Source organism: Salvelinus fontinalis, chromosome 24 (genome assembly GCF_029448725.1).
Source record: "Salvelinus fontinalis isolate EN_2023a chromosome 24, ASM2944872v1, whole genome shotgun sequence".
NCBI classification, from domain to species: Eukaryota; Metazoa; Chordata; class Actinopteri; order Salmoniformes; family Salmonidae; genus Salvelinus; species Salvelinus fontinalis.
In genome coordinates, this window is record NC_074688.1 from 15,868,177 (window position 1) to 15,885,366 (window position 17,190).

Sequence of the window (17,190 nt, forward strand, 5' to 3'; positions counted from 1 at the left end):
CACACACACACACACACACACACACACACACAGAGGCATCAGCACCAGGACCCGGTGATGGACAATCCACTAAGACAGGCCAATTTAAAACAGAGCTCAGCCAATTAAGTCTAGGAAGTAAATGGGTATTTTTCTACAAGGACATTGATGTGGGGACGACTACAGCTGTGTTTCTGTCTGCGTCTCAAATGACACCCTATTCCCTACAAAGTGCAATTTGGGATGCAAACTCTCTCAGTGTAAATTACCAGCTCGGACATGGAATGTGCTAGGGGAGAGAGGGGGACAAAAAAAGACCCTTCCTCTCAGTGTCCCTGTTCAGCCAATTAACACCGTCCAACTCAGGGCCAGGCTAATCAAACAGCATTACAGAAATCCATGCAGGCAGACAAACATAAACGCTACTACATTGTACATCAGCGTGTACTTCACACACTGTGTGCCGCAAAGGACATGTGCAAGTTGCTGTGTAGTAACATTCTGTAGGATACTGCGTCTAGCTTGGGTTGCTCTGACGTGACATGCGAGCGGAGGGTACATGGCATAGTGCAGCAGTCAGCCTCAGGGTAGAGCGTAGAGCACGCTGTAACACATGGCATAGTGCAGCAGTCAGCCTCAGGGTAGAGCGTAGAGGACGCTGTAACACATGGCATAGTGCAGCAGTCAGCCTCAGGGTAGAGCGTAGAGCACGCTGTAACACATGGCATAGTGCAGCAGTCAGCCTCAGGGTAGAGCGTAGAACACGCTGTAACACATGGCATAGTGCAGCAGTCAGCCTCAGGGTAGAGCGTAGAGCACGCTGTAACACATGGCATAGTGCAGCAGTCAGCCTCAGGGTAGAGCGTAGAGGACGCTGTAACACATGGCATAGTGCAGCAGTCAGCCTCAGGGTAGAGCGTAGAGGACGCTGTAACATATGGCATAGTGCAGCAGTCAGCCTCAGGGTAGAGCGTAGAGGACGCTGTAACACATGGCATAGTGCAGCAGTCAGCCTCAGGGTAGAGCGTAGAGGACGCTGTAACATATGGCATAGTGCAGCAGTCAGCCTCAGGGTAGAGCGTAGAGGACGCTGTAACACATGGCATAGTGCAGCAGTCAGCCTCAGGGTAGAGCGTAGAGCACGCTGTAACACATGGCATAGTGCAGCAGTCAGCCTCAGGGTAGAGCGTAGAGGACGCTGTAACACATGGCATAGTGCAGCAGTCAGCCTCAGGGTAGAGCGTAGAGCACGCTGTAACACATGGACTCACGCTTGTGGTTGTTCTTGCGCTGGAAGGGCAGGGTGTGTCGCTCAGAGTCCTCCTCTCCCTCCTCGTCCGCTAGGTGTGTGTGAGTGTAGTGGTAGCTCAGGCCCGGGCGGTTTTTATAGCGCTTCCCACAGACTGGAAAACACACACACACACAAAATCAAGAGACAGAACTAAATGTAGCCCAATCATCATAACATATCTATACATCAGTAAATACATGACTGAACGCAATTGTGCTCCACTGAAAATAGATCCACTCACAATGAATACTGCATCCATCACGAGCTAATGCCATGTCATTGTTTCAGCTGGAATATTGCTCTATAGAATGCTCTATAGTGTTCTGTTAGTGTGTGTTGCTCTAGCAGACTCATTCACACTAGAGGAGTTGTCCCCATAACATTGGCAGTGAGAGAATTGCTTGCTTTGTGCAGAGTGGAGACAGCAGCCATATGCTTGCCAGCGTAGTTTAGCCTGCAGTAAGAATGTTGTCTATGGCTCTTATACATGGTGTGTGTGTGTGTGTGTGTGTGTGTGTGTGTGTGTGTGTGTGTGTGTGTGTGTGTGTGTGTGTGTGTGTGTGTGTGTGTGTGTGTGTGTGTGTGTGTGTGTGTGTGTGTGTGTGTGTGTGTGTGTGTGTGTGTGTGAGTGAGTGAGTGAGTGAGTGAGTGAGTGAGTGAGTGAGTGAGTGAGTGAGTGAGTGAGTGAGTGAGTGTGTGTGTGTGTGCGTGCTACTCACTGTCACAGACGTACGGCTTGTCCCTGTCCTCAATGGTGCTGGGCTCTTGTCTCTTCCTCATACCCCCTACACCACAGGCCTGCAGCGAGAACACAGACGGGTGAACGGAGTTCACACTCTACACACACACACACACACCACACTCCTGCACACCATAATCATCTGCTACTTTAACAGGTGCCCCCCTCTCTCTAATCACCCTTTCCTCAGACAGGCGGGGTTGATGACACCTAACAGGGAACTTCAAGCTCCAATGAACAACATGGCTGTTTGGATGACAGATACAGCGTTACAGCCTGCAGCGAGGCTTCACACAGGACGGAGAGAGAGAAGCCTTTCTCGTCTAATAAGAGTTATTTAGAATGCATCCATGTACGTGATCTGATAACTCACTGCATATCGAAATACTGTGTACTGCATCTAATGCCCACATGATTGTACTGTATCTAATGCCCACATGATTGTACTGTATCTAATGCCCACATGATTGTACTGTATCTAATGCCCGCACAATTCATACACTACTAACACACTTACAAAAATGACTTGTTTCCACCCTCCATCCCAAAATGTATGAATTGAGTATAGTGAACTGAGATAGGAGTTGGTATCTGTTTTATCTTTAAAGCTGAGAGGGAAAAGAATATGGCTCCTTAGTACTCAGAGCACGGCTGCTACTGTACCGCTGACAGCCTGAGAGAAGAGGAGCGGGCAGGAGAGAGGAGAGGGGAGCCGAAAGGAGAGGAGAGGAGATCCAGCCAGAGCAGAGGAGAGGAGAGGAGCTAGAATGGATTAAGGAGCTGCCGATGCTTCCCTCTCACCCTCTCAGTACAGCAGGAGGAGAGAGAGGGCTTTCACGAGGAATTGATAGCACCACTTGAGAGGCTTGAGTTTGCATAACTTGCAGTGGGTCCTACGTACTAGACAAGAGAGTCAGCTAGCTCTCTGAAATGGAAAGGGAACTGGAAGGAGGGAGGGAGCCTGTGACTGTCCCATTCAGGGAGATGGATAAGTTCACTGGCTGTTTTATCTCCATTTGATTTGATTTGATTTGATTAATATCTCTTTAGTCATCATTTGGACTAATCTTCCAAGCGTCCTGAAACATTAAAATACACATTTATAATACGATCACATTTTCACATACAGTTGAAGTCTGAAGTTTACATACACCTTAGCCAAATACATTTAAACTCAGTTTTTCACAATTCCTGACATTTAATCCGAGTAAAAATTCCCTGTTTTAGGTCAGTAAAGATCACCACTTCATTTTAAGAATGTGAAATGTCAGAATAATAGTAGAGAGAATGATTTATTTCAGCTTTTATTTCTTTCCTCACATTCCCAGTGGGTCAGAAGTTTACATACACTCAATTAGTATTTGGTAGCATTGCCTTTAAATTGTTTAACTTGGGTCAAACGTTTCGGGTAGTCTTCCACAAGCTTCCCACAATAAGTTGGGTGAATTTTGGCCCATTCCTCCTGACAGAGCTGGTGTAACTGAGTCAGGTTTGTAGGCCTCCTTGCTCACACATGCTTTTTCAGTTCTGCCCACACATTTTCTATAGGATTGAGGTCAGGGCTTTGTGATGGCCACTCCAATACCTTGACGTTGTTGTCCTTAAGCCATTTTGCCACAACTTTGGAAGTATGTTTGGGGTCATTGTCCATTTGGAAGACCCATTTGCAACCAAGCTTTAACTTCCTGACTGATGTCTTGAGATGTTGCTTCAATATATCCACATAAGTTTCCATCCTCATGATGCCATCTATTTTGTGAAGTGCACCAGTCCCTCCTGCTGCAAAGCACCACCACAACATGATGCTGCCACCCCCGTGCTTCACGGTTGGGGTGGTGTTCTTTTGCTTGCAAGCATCCCCCTTTTTCCTCCAAACATAACGATGGTCATTATGGCCAAACAGTTCTATTTTTGTTTCATCATACCAGAGGACAATTCTCCAAAAAGTACAATCTTTCTCCCCATGTGCAGTTGCAAACCGTAGGATGGCTTTTTATGGCGGTTTTGGAGAAGTAGCTTCTTCCTTGATGAGCGGCCTTCCAGGTTATGTCGATATAGGACTCCTTTTACTGTGGATATAGATACTTTTGTACCTGTTTCCTCCAGCATCTTCACAAGGTCCATTGCTGTTGTTCTGGGATTGATTTGCACTTTTCGCACCAAAGTACGTTCATCTCTAGGAGACAGAACGTGTCTCCTTCCTGAGCGATATGACGGTTGTGGGGTCCCATGGTGTTTATACTTGCATACTATTGTTTGTACATACGAACGTGGTACCTTCAGGCATTTGGAAATTGCTCCCAAGGATGAACCAGACTTATGGAGGTCTTGGCTGATTTCTTTTGAATTTCCCATGATGTCAAGCAAAGAGGCACTGAGTTTAAAAGTAGGCCTTGAAATACATCCACGGGTCCACCTCCAATTGACTCAGGCTAATTGACATCGTTCATCAGAAGCTTCTAAAGCCATGACATCATTTTATGGAATTTTCAAGCTGTTTAAGGGCACAGTCAACTTAGTGTATGTAAACTTCTGACCCACTGGAATTGTGATACAGTGAATTATAAGTGAAATAATCTGTCTGTATGTAACGGTCGTCTTGTGGTGAATGAGCGGACCAAGGCGCAGCGGGTTGTGAAGACATAATGAATATTTATTAACAGAACGAGACGAACACGAAAACTCGTTAACAAACTACAAAACAAATAAACGACGTAGACTGACCTAAAACATGAGAACTTACAAATACACGCAGAACGCACGAACAGGTACAGACTACAAACAAACGCTACAGTCCCGTGTGGTACGAACATACATACAGACACGGAAGACAATCACCCACAAACAAACAGTGAGAACAGCCTACCTTAATATGGTTCTCAATCAGAGGAAACGTCAAACACCTGCCTCTAATTGAGAACCATTTCAGGCAACACATTAAACCCAACATAGAAAGACAATACATAGAATGCCCATCCCAACTCACGCCCTGACCAACTAAACACATACAAAAACAAGAGAAAACCGGTCAGGAACGTGACACTGTAAACTATTGTTGGAAAAATAACTTGTGTCATGTACAAAGTAGATGTCCTAACCAACTTGCCAGAACTATAGTTTGTTAACAAGAAATGTGTGGAGTTGTTGAAAGAATGTTTTAATAAATCCAACCTAAGTGTATGTAAACTTCCGACTTCAACTGTAGATGGTGGACAATCTATTCCTAGTGTTTACTGAATGTCTGTCTCTTACCAACTGAATACTGTTGTGAATAGAGTTTGGCCATTTTAAATGGTGTATATTATGAAATCAAATAAGCATGTTTATTTCAATTATCTTGTTGATTGATGACCAACCAACAGCATTGAGCATGACTACAACAGAAGAACCATATCTCCACCTTAAAACAATCCTTAAATGGTATTTCTATAAGTTACTTATCTTGATAGATAACACTTTGTTAACGGGAAGTTGAAACAGAAGAGAGGATGTGTGAAATGAAAGTAACATTTCAAACACAGTTACATTTCAAATAGACAGGATGAGTGAAATTATAACATGAGCGAAATGTGAGAAGGAAGTTTAGTTGGACCAGATTTGGTATCCACGAGGATACACCCTGTACATGCAATGAAACTGCAAGCTGAAGTATCAGATCTTAACTCATAGCACTTGTGTATTTGCGAGAGGACAATGTTGCCCTTTGCAGTGTCAACAATACAGGGACAGTAGGTGGCTGTACGTTCCTGTGCGTTTCCCTTGTCTTACCCGTCCTTCGCGGTTCTTGCGGTTCTTGCGTTTGGGGACGTCCTCTTCCATCTCCTCCGCTTCCAGTTCATGGGGGAAATCACCGACCAGCAGCTTCTGGAGCACCAAACACACCAGAACATCAGAGGAGATATCAGCAAGGACATCAGAGGAGATATCAGAAATACCCCAGTGAGTTCCTGCTGCTGCTCCAGGGAGGGCTGAAGCACTCTCCAGAATAAGCCTAGCACCCCATTAGCCCCCACAATAAAGAATGCTCAGCTACCCCAGTGAGTTCCTGCTGCTGCTCCAGGGAGGGCTGAAGCACTCTCCAGAATAAGCCTAGCACCCCATTAGCCCCCACAATAAAGAATGCTCAGCTACCCCAGTGAGTTCCTGCTGCTGCTCCAGGGAGGGCTGAAGCACTCTCCAGAATAAGCCTAGCACCCCATTAGCCCCCACAATAAAGAATGCTCAGCTACCCGAGTGAGTTCCTGCTGCTGCTCCAGGGATGGCTGAAGCTCTCTCCAGAATAGGCCTAGCACCCCATTAGCCCCCCACAATAAAGAATGCTCAGCTACCCCAGTGAGTTCCTGCTGCTGCTCCAGGGAGGGCTGAAGCTCTCTCCAGAATAAGCCTAGCACCCCATTAGCCCCCACAATAAAGAATGCTCAGCTACCCCAGTGAGTTCCTGCTGCTGCTCCAGGGAGGGCTGAAGCTCTCTCCAGAATAAGCCTAGCACCCCATTAGCCCCCACAATAAAGAATGCTCAGCTACCCCAGTGAGTTCCTGCTGCTGCTCCAGGGAGGGCTGAAGCACTCTCCAGAATAAGCCTAGCACCCCATTAGCCCCCACAATAAAGAATGCTCAGCTACCCGAGTGAGTTCCTGCTGCTGCTGCTCCAGGGAGGGCTGAAGCTCTCTCCAGAATAGGCCTAGCACCCCATTAGCCCCCCACAATAAAGAATGCTCAGCTACCCCAGTGAGTTCCTGCTGCTGCTCCAGGGAGGGCTGAAGCTCTCTCCAGAATAAGCCTAGCACCCCATTAGCCCCCACAATAAAGAATGCTCAGCTACCCCAGTGAGTTCCTGCTGCTGCTCCAGGGAGGGCTGAAGCTCTCTCCAGAATAAGCCTAGCACCCCATTAGCCCCCACAATAAAGAATGCTCAGCTACCCCAGTGAGTTCCTGCTGCTGCAACTGGATAACAGTACAATATAACAGGGACTAGGTCATACATGGGATACAAACAAATAGAGAGATACAGAGAGAGAGAGAGATACAGAGAGAGAGAGAGAGAGAGAGAGACATGCAGAATTCTGCAAAAATATCCTCCCTGTACAACGTAAAACACCAAATAAAGCATGCAGAGCACAATCAGGCCGATTCCCGCTAATTATCAAATCCAGAAAAGAGCCGTTAAATTCTACAACCACCTAAAAGGAAGCAATTCCAAAACCTTCCCTAACAAAGCCATCACCTACAGAGAGATGAACCTGGAGAAGAGTCCCCTAAGAAAGCTGGTCTTGGGACCCTGTTCACAAACACAAACACACCCCACAGAGCCCCAGGACAGCAACACAATTAGACCCAACCAAGTCAACAAACACAAATTGGAAGGAATTAACAAAAAAACAGAGCAAACTAGAATGCTATTTGGCACTAAACAGAGTACACAGTGGCAGAATACCTAACCACTGTGACTGACCCAAAATGAAGGAAAGCTTTGACTATGTACAGACTCAGTGAGCATAGCCTTGCTATTGAGAAAGGCCGCCATAGGCGGAGAAGACAGGCTATGTGCACACTGCCCACAAAATTAGGTGGAAACTGAGCTGCACTTCCTAACCTCCTGCCAAATGTATGACCATATTAGAGACACATATTAGAGACACAAATTAGAGACACATAAGATTACACAGACCCACAAAGAATCCAATTTCGATGAACTCCCATATCTACTGGGTGAAATACCACAGCGTGACATCACAGCAGCAAGAAGTTTGACCTGTTGCCACAAGAAAAAAGTCAACCAGTGAAGAACAAGCACCATTGTAAATACAACCCATATTTATGTTTATTGATTTTCCCTTTTGTACTTTAACCATTTGCACATCGTTATAACACTGCACATAGCCATAATATGACATTTGAAATGTGTCTATTCCTTTGAAACTTTTGTGAGTGTAATGTTTACTGTTCATTTTGGATTGTTTATTTAAATGTTGTTTATTATTTATTTCACTTGCTTTGGCAATGCAAACATATGTTTCCCATGCCAATAAAACCCTTTGAATTGAATTGACAGAGACAGACAGAGACAGAGAGAGATAAAGTAAGCCCAAAGGACAATCATTCCATTAGACCAGTAAGGGTGGCCTTCCCTCCCTTTAACACAATCATCCCCCCTGTTACAGCTGCTAGTGACCAGGGGAACACTGTGCTGTTATTCATTCCCTCCTAAAACGTAGGAGTGAAAGAAACACTTCCTCTCATCGGCAAAACAAGACGCAACATATTCCGCAAATAAAAAGTACAACACATGGGTCTGTGAAAGAGAGGTGACAAAAAAACAAGTGTCACAAAAGAACAAACTCTAAAAGGAGCATATGGAGAGAAGCTGTAATGGAAGAGGAAGCCAAAGCCCTCCTCTGTTAGCTTCCTGCTGGATACGGCAGCTAGGTGAGGCCCAGGTTCAGAGGTTCTACCCACAGTGGAGCCCTGGGCCTGCTGCGTGGGACATTTATTGAAGTGCTAATTGGCTAATTGTCGACCTTAGGGAAGGAAGACTGTCACGTCTGGAGCAGGTGGGGTAGGGACTGGAGATAGAGCTCACAGAGAGGAGATTACAGCTCATCCGGAAGAGGAAGCAGGCAGGCAGGCAGGCAGGCAGGCGCACACACACACACACACACACACACACACACACACACACACACACACACACACACACACACACACACACACACACACACACACACACACAAACACACACACACACACACACACACACACACACACATCAATGCTCTCTCTCTCCATCCCTCCAAAACACACACTTTCTCTGGGGAGGAGGAGAGGAACTGTGCAAGTGGGGGTGTGTCATGGCTGCAGGGGATGTGTCACTGCCAACCAGAGTCACTGATACTACACACAGGGCCATGAGAGGGAGGCAGAGAGAGAGAAAGAAAGACATCGAGAGAGTGGGAGAGAGAGAGAACCAGAGAGGGAGAGAGAGAACCAGGGGGAGAGAGAGAACCAGAGAGGGAGAGAGAGAACCAGAGAGGGAGAGAGAGAACCAGAGAGGGAGATAGAGAACCAGAGAGGGAGAAAGAGAACCAGAGAGTGAGAGAGAGAACCAGAGAGGGAGAGAGAGAACCAGAGAGGGAGAGAGAGAACCAGAGAGGGAGAGAGAGAACCAGAGAGGGATAGGCCGAGAGAGGAGAAGAAACTACACAGCAACTCCAAGGTGAAGAAGTAGAGGAATGGGTCAGAGGGCTCCAAGAGAGCATAACAAAGGGAAACTAGAACTTGCGTACTTGTGTGTATGTGTGTGTGTGTGTGTGTGTGTGTGTGTGTGTGTGTGTGTGTGTGTGTGTGTGTGTGTGTGTGTGTGTGTGTGTGTGTGTGTGTGTGTGTGTGTGTGTGTGTGTGTGTGTGTGTGGGCGACCATGAGTGATTCTAAGCTCCTCTTACCTGGCACTCGCTCATAGGTTCCTCTTCCTTGGTCTCCACCTTCTTGTCCAGAGTCTCTCCACTGAGCAGTGATTCCAACACCGGCCCCTCCGGCAAGCCCCCCTCCTTCTTCAGAGACGCCTCGTAGTCTGAACACACACACACACCATACCGTACGTTACAGTAACACTCCCCTGCTAATACATGTTAGAATTCATTCCCAGCTACCACTTTGCCCTGACAGACTAACACAACAATACAAGTACAGCCACAGTACACCACAGGAGGCTGTTGAGGGGAGGACGGCTCATAATAATGTCTAGAACGGAGCCAATGGAATGGCATCAAACACCTGGAAACCATGTTTTTGATGTATTTGGTACCATTCCACTTTTTCCACTGAAGCCATTACCAAGAGCCCGTCCTCCCCAATCAAAAAGCCACCAGCCTCCTGTGGTTTTTCTCTGTCCTTCTACGGCCTCCTCATCCTCCTTTCCAGTTCTCTTGTCTCTTACCGATCTTAAACTCGATGGGTCCGAGGCGTGGGTCCTCCAGAATGTTTAGCCGTCTCTTCTTGCGCCAGCAGCGGGCAGGGTAGGTATACAACTGTCCTGGGGCCAAACCTGGGGGCCAATCAAAGAACAATGCAACAAGTCGTGAAAAACTGCTAATGCAGACTAAACTATAATGAAGGGGTTAAGGTGATGATGTCATCCACTTTAAATAGAAGGGACATGTTCTTTTTTTGTGCAAAGAGAAATCCTAAGCTTTTATGGTCTCTGTGCTTGACAAACCTATACCTCCATCAGTCTCTGTGCTTGACGAACCTATACCTCCATCAGTCTCTGTGCTTGACGAACCTATACCTCCATCAGTCTCTGTGCTTGACGAACCTATACCTCCATCAGTCTCTGTGCTTGACGAACCTATACCTCCATCAGTCTCTGTGCTTGACAAACCTATACCTCCATCAGTCTCTGTGCTTGACAAACCTATACCTCCATCAGTCTCTGTGCTTGACAAACCTATACCTCCATCAGTCTCTGTGATTGACAAACCTGTACCTCCATCAGTATCTGTGCTTGACAAACCTATACCTCCATCAGTCTCTGTGCTTGACAAACCTATACCTCCATCGGTCTCTCTGCTTGACAAACATATACCTCCATCAGTCTCTGTGCTTGACAAACGTATACCTCCATCAGTCTCTGTGCTTGACAAACCTATAACTCCATCGGTCTCTGTGCTTGACAAACCTATAACTCAATCAGTCTCTGTGCTTGACAAACCTATACTTCCATCAGTCTCTGTGCTTGACAAACATATACCTCCATCAGTCTCTGTGCTTGACAAACCTATACCTCCATCAGTCTCTGTTCTTGACAAACCTATACCTCCATCAGTCTCTGTGCTTGACAAACCTATACCTCCATCAGTCTCTGTGCTTGACAAACCTATACCTCAATCAGTCTCTGTTCTTGACAAACATGTACCTCCATCAGTCTCTGTGCTTGACAAACATATACCTCCATCAGTCTCTGTGCTTGACAAACGTATACCTCCATCAGTCTCTGTGCTTGACAAACCTATACCTCCATCAGTCTCTGTGATTGACAAACCTATACCTCCATCGGTCTCTGTGCTTGACAAACCTATACCTCCATCAGTCTCTGTGATTGACAAACCTATACCTCCATCAGTCTCTGTGATTGACAAACCTATACCTCCATCGGTCTCTGTGCTTGACAAACCTATACCTCCATCAGTCTCTGTGCTTGACAAACATATACCTCCATCTGTCTCTGTGCTTGACAAACCTATACCTCCATCAGTCTCTGTGATTGACAAACCTATACCTCCATCAGTCTCTGTGATTGACAAACCTATACCTCCATCGGTCTCTGTGCTTGACAAACCTATACCTCCATCAGTCTCTGTGATTGACAAACCTATACCTCCATCAGTCTCTGTGATTGACAAACCTATACCTCCATCGGTCTCTGTGCTTGACAAACCTATACCTCCATCAGTCTCTGTGCTTGACAAACCTGTACCTCCATCAGTATCTGTGCTTGACAAACCTATACCTCCATCAGTCTCTGTGCTTGACAAACCTATAACTCCATCAGTCTCTGTGCTTGACAAACCTATACCTCCATCAGTATCTGTGCTTGACAAACCTATACCTCCATCGGTCTCTCTGCTTGACAAACATATACCTCCATCAGTCTCTGTGCTTGACAAACGTATACCTCCATCAGTCTCTGTGCTTGACAAACCTATAACTCCATCGGTCTCTGTGCTTGACAAACCTATAACTCAATCAGTCTCTGTGCTTGACAAACCTATACTTCCATCAGTCTCTGTGCTTGACAAACATATACCTCCATCAGTCTCTGTGCTTGACAAACCTATACCTCCATCAGTCTCTGTTCTTGACAAACCTATACCTCCATCAGTCTCTGTGCTTGACAAACCTATACCTCCATCAGTCTCTGTGCTTGACAAACCTATACCTCAATCAGTCTCTGTTCTTGACAAACCTATACCTCCATCAGTCTCTGTGCTTGACAAACCTATAACTCCATCAGTCTCTGTGCTAGACAAACATATACCTCCATCAGTCTCTGTGCTTGACAGACCTATACCTCCATCGGTCTCTGTGCTTGACAAACCTATACCTCCATCGGTCTCTGTGCTTGACAAACCTATACCTCCATCGGTCTCTGTGCTTGACAAACATATACCTCCATCAGTCTCTGTGCTTGACAAACATATACCTCCATCGGTCTCTGTGCTTGACAAACCTATACCTCCATCGGTCTCTGTGCTTGACAAACATATACCTCCATCAGTCTCTGTGCTTGACAAACGTATACCTCCATCAGTCTCTGTGCTTGACAAACCTATAACTCCATCGGTCTCTGTGCTTGACAAACCTATACGTCCATCAGTCTCTGTGCTTGACAAACCTATACCTCCATCAGTCTCTGTGCTTGACAAACATATACCTTCATCAGTCTCTGTGCTTGACAAACATATACCTAATCGGTCTCTGTGCTTGACAAACCTATACCTCCATCGGTCTCTGTGCTTGACAGACATATACCTCCATCGGTCTCTGTGCTTGACAAACATATACCTCCATCAGTCTCTGTGCTTGACAAACCTATACCTCCATCAGTCTCTGTGCTAGACAAACATATACCTCCATCAGTCTCTATGCTTGACAAACCTGTACCTCCATCGGTCGTTTATGGTAGTAAAAACAACCCTGTGTCACTCATACACACTCAAAACACACACAGAACAAACTCTAAACTCTGTACACATGCACACAAATACTGTACACTGATACTACACATAGGTGTGAGAGAGGGGGAGACAGAAAGAGAGAGGTAGGAGAGGGGAGAGAGAAAGAGAGAGGTAGGCGAGGGGAGAGAGAAGGATCGAGTGAGGGAGGAGAGGGGAGAGAGAAGGATAGAGGGAGGGAGGAGAGGGGAGAGAGAAGGATAGAGGGAGGGAGGCGAGGGGAGAGAGAAGGATAGAGAGGGAGGAGAGGGGAGAGAGAAGGATAGAAAGGGAGGAGAGGGGAGAGAGAAGGATAGAGTGAGGGAGGAGAGGGGAGAGAGAAGGATAGAGGGAGGGAGGAGAGGGGAGAGAGAAGGATAGAGGGAGGGAGGCGAGGGGAGAGAGAATGATAGAGGGAGGAGAAGGGAGAGAGAAGGATAGAGTGAGGGAGGAGAGGGGAGAGAGAAGGATAGAGTGAGGGAGGCGAGGGGAGAGAGAATGATAGAGGGAGGAGAAGGGAGAGAGAAGGAAAGAGAGGGAGGAGAGGGGAGAGAGAAAGCCTAGACCTTACACACGCACAAGGACAGACACACACACACACCTGGGCCGCGGTGGTTCTTCTCCATCCAGATGTAGCAGTTGCTCTGTGCCACGCCGGTCTGGGAGTCCAGGAAGGGCAGGCGCATGGAGCGCTCAGCACACAGGCGGGCATTGTAGCTGCGGCAGTGCTCGATGGCCTCTCTGTAGAACTCCTCGCCCAGACTGGCACAGACAGGGTGGCACACAATGGGCACAGGGAGGCAAGAGAGAGACACAGAGCCCTGTTAACCTAGGTCATTTCACTTCAGGACCCACACATCGACATTGCATTATCCACACTCTACAGTGAGAACATGAAGATGGAGCATCTGTTTTTCCAAAGTACAGTATCATTCTTCTGTCTCTGTGTCTGGCTGTGGGTTTCTCAGAGGACCTGGGCTGTGTGGTGCCAGGGCATGTAGAGACTCATCGGAAGGACCTGGGCTGTGTAGTGCCAGGGCATGTAGAGACTCATCGGAAGGACCTGGGCTGTGTGGTGCCAGGGCATGTAGAGAATCATCGGAAGGACCTGGGCTGTGTGGTGCCAGGGCATGAAGAGACTCATCAGAAGGACCTGGGCTGTGTGGTGCCAGGGCATGTGGAGACTCATCGGAAGGACCTGGGCTGTGTGGTGCCAGGGCATGTAGAGACTCATCGGAAGGACCTGGGCTGTGTGGTGCCAGGGCATGTAGAGACTCATCGGAAGGACCTGGGCTGTGTGGTGCCAGGGCATGTAGAGAATCATCGGAAGGACCTGGGCTGTGTGGTGCCAGGGCATGAAGAGACTCATCAGAAGGACCTGGGCTGTGTGGTGCCAGGGCATGTGGAGACTCATCGGAAGGACCTGGGCTGTGTGGTGCCAGGGCATGTAGAGACTCATCAGAAGGACCTGGGCTGTGTGGTGCCAGGGCATGTGGAGACTCATCGGAAGGACCTGGGCTGTGTGGTGCCAGGGCATGTAGAGAATCATCGGAAGGACCTGGGCTGTGTGGTGCCAGGGCATGTAGAGACTCATCAGAAAGCCCTGGGCTGTGTGGTGCCAGGGCATGTAGAGACTCATCAGAAGGCCCTGGGCTGTGTGGTGCCAGGGCATGTAGAGACTCATCAGAAGGACCTGGGCTGTGTGGTGCCAGGGCATGTGGAGACTCATCGGAAGGACCTGGGCTGTGTGGTGCCAGGGCATGTAGAGAATCATCGGAAGGACCTGGGCTGTGTGGTGCCAGGGCATGTAGAGACTCATCAGAAGTGAAAGGCACAAACAGTGCATGTAGTGACACATGAAAGGTGAGACACAGTGCTCAGAATGTGTGAACAGAGCGTGGCTATCAGCGTCGCCGGATGAGGTAGAATAGAACTGTTCACTGCTAGACAACATAATGACAGTGGTGTGTATGTGTGTGTGTGTTATACATGTGGGCACTTGATGGTAGAGTAATATGTGTGTGTATTTGTACTGTACGTGAATGCAAGTCTATGTAGTACATGTGAACGTGGGTAACTGTGTATCCTGTAGAGTTTATTTAGTCTGTTATCTTGTGCAACCATCTCCTCTCCTCCCTCTCCTCCCCTTCTCCCTCCTCCCCTCCTTCTCCTCCCCTCCTCCCCCCTCCCCTCCTCCCTCCTCCCTTACCTGTTCTTAATGACTGTTCCTCCAGATTGCCTGTGAACACAAAGATAGAGGGACACTGTGAGTCACTGCCTTCCTTCTCTCCTTCCCTCCTCTCCTTCTCTCCTTCTCTCCTTCCCTCCTATCCTTCGCTCCTGTTCATCACCTATGTTATTCCTGGTGCTTCTCTAACAGTCACAACACCAAGGTTGCCAGCCATGGCAGACATACAGTATATTGTTTATACAACACACAGTATATAGGATCACAACCATACAACATACAGTATATAAGATCACAACCATACAACACACAGTATATATGATCACAACCATACAACATACAGTATATAGGATCATAACCATACAACACACAGTATATAGGATCACAACCATACAACACACAGTATATAGGATCACAACCATACAACACACAGTATATAGGATCATAACCATACAACATACAGTATATAAGATCACAACCATACAACACACAGTATATATGATCACAACCATACAACACACAGTATATGTACTGTAGTCTGCAGTACATAGGATCATTATCCATACAGTATACTATACAGATGTAGGATCTTAATTTGACTTATATTGTCGTAGCAAAATAATCCTGCAGCAACAGGATTTAAATGTTTAATACAGAATGTTGCTTGATCGGTGGGCCGGCTATTAGCTGGTCAAAATGAGGCTACATGAAAAGTGCAATACTGTTAACATAACCGTGTGTTTTCAGGGAATTTATGTCAATCACAAAGCTCATCTGCATTTCTCAGCAACAAAAGAGTGATCAAATTACTGTTAATACATAGATTTGCAACCATACAATATAATGTACACAGCACATACAATCTCAACCATACAGTATACTGCTGTACAGTACATATGTGTGTCATCCATACAGTATACTGCTGTACAGTACATATGTGTGTCATCCATACAGTATACTGCTGTACAGTACATATGTGTGTCATCCATACAGTATACTGCTGTACAGTACATATGTGTGTCATCCATACAGTATACTGCTGTACAGTACATACGTGTGTCATCCATACAGTATACTGCTGTACAGTACATACGTGTGTCATCCATACAGTATACTGCTGTACAGTACATACATTTGTCATCCATACAGTATACTGCTGTACAGTACATACGTGTGTCATCCATACAGTATACTGCTGTACAGTACATACGTGTGTCATCCATACAGTATACTGCTGTACAGTACATACGTGTGTCATCCATACAGTATACTGCTGTACAGTACATACATTTGTCATCCATACAGTATACTGCTGTACAGTACATACGTGTGTCATCCATACAGTATACTGCTGTACAGTACATACGTGTGTCATCCATACAGTATACTGCTGTACAGTACATATGTGTGTCATCCATACAGTATACTGCTGTACAGTACATATGTGTGTCATCCATACAGTATACTGCTGTACAGTACATATGTGTGTCATCCATACAGTAGTATATAGGAAATATAGCACAAATTCCAGTGTAACAGACAAGACAGAATATTGGGACTGGCTACACCTCACACTCCATACTATACCATCAGACCCGACCTCTGCACTGGGGATTAGAGATGTTCTGGTTGGGCATTAAAAGGGATATGTTGTGACCCCCTTCCCTCCCCGGCAGTCCAACCTATGGTCACTCACTAGTGCTTTCTATGGGATGAGAGGAGGCCTGGATACCAGAGGACCAAATGTGACACACAGCAGGGAGGAATTGGAACAAGACTAAGGGACTTAGACAATGTCCCAATCCGCACCCTTTTGCCTAATAGTGCACTGCTTTTGACCAGGGCACTATATAGGGAATAGTCTGCCATTTGGGATGAAGCTTAGCCAAGGTGGTAGCAGGGAAATCAGTTCAACTGGGGCTGAGGTGTTGGATGGGGGTAGTGGATGATGTTCAAGGCTGGGAATGTGGTTGTGTACGGAAGTCTGATATTCTTGACATACTGTTCTACTGTACTGTTGTCATTCCACAGCATAGCTTTGATGACGGTGGAAATATCAGTGTAATTACTAGATATGTGTCATTCTGAAAGATGACAACACAGACATAACGTTTCACATCAATCTTCCTTTTTAGACAAAACTCATGGATACGCTGGCTGGGGAGAATGCACATGTACACACAAATAAAAACTCCTAAATGCAAAGAGGCAGAAGGACACACAGGCACGCCAGGTGCACACATACACAGGCAAACCTATACACCCAGCTTTTAAAGTATTAAG

At 46.6% G+C, this 17,190-nt stretch overlaps 1 pseudogene; it reads right to left on the reverse strand.

The window, feature by feature from the left end:
- The window catches only part of LOC129822015 (zinc finger protein neuro-d4-like), a 43,510-nt pseudogene that overhangs the window by 15,439 nt on the left and 10,881 nt on the right, over positions 1-17,190 (reverse strand).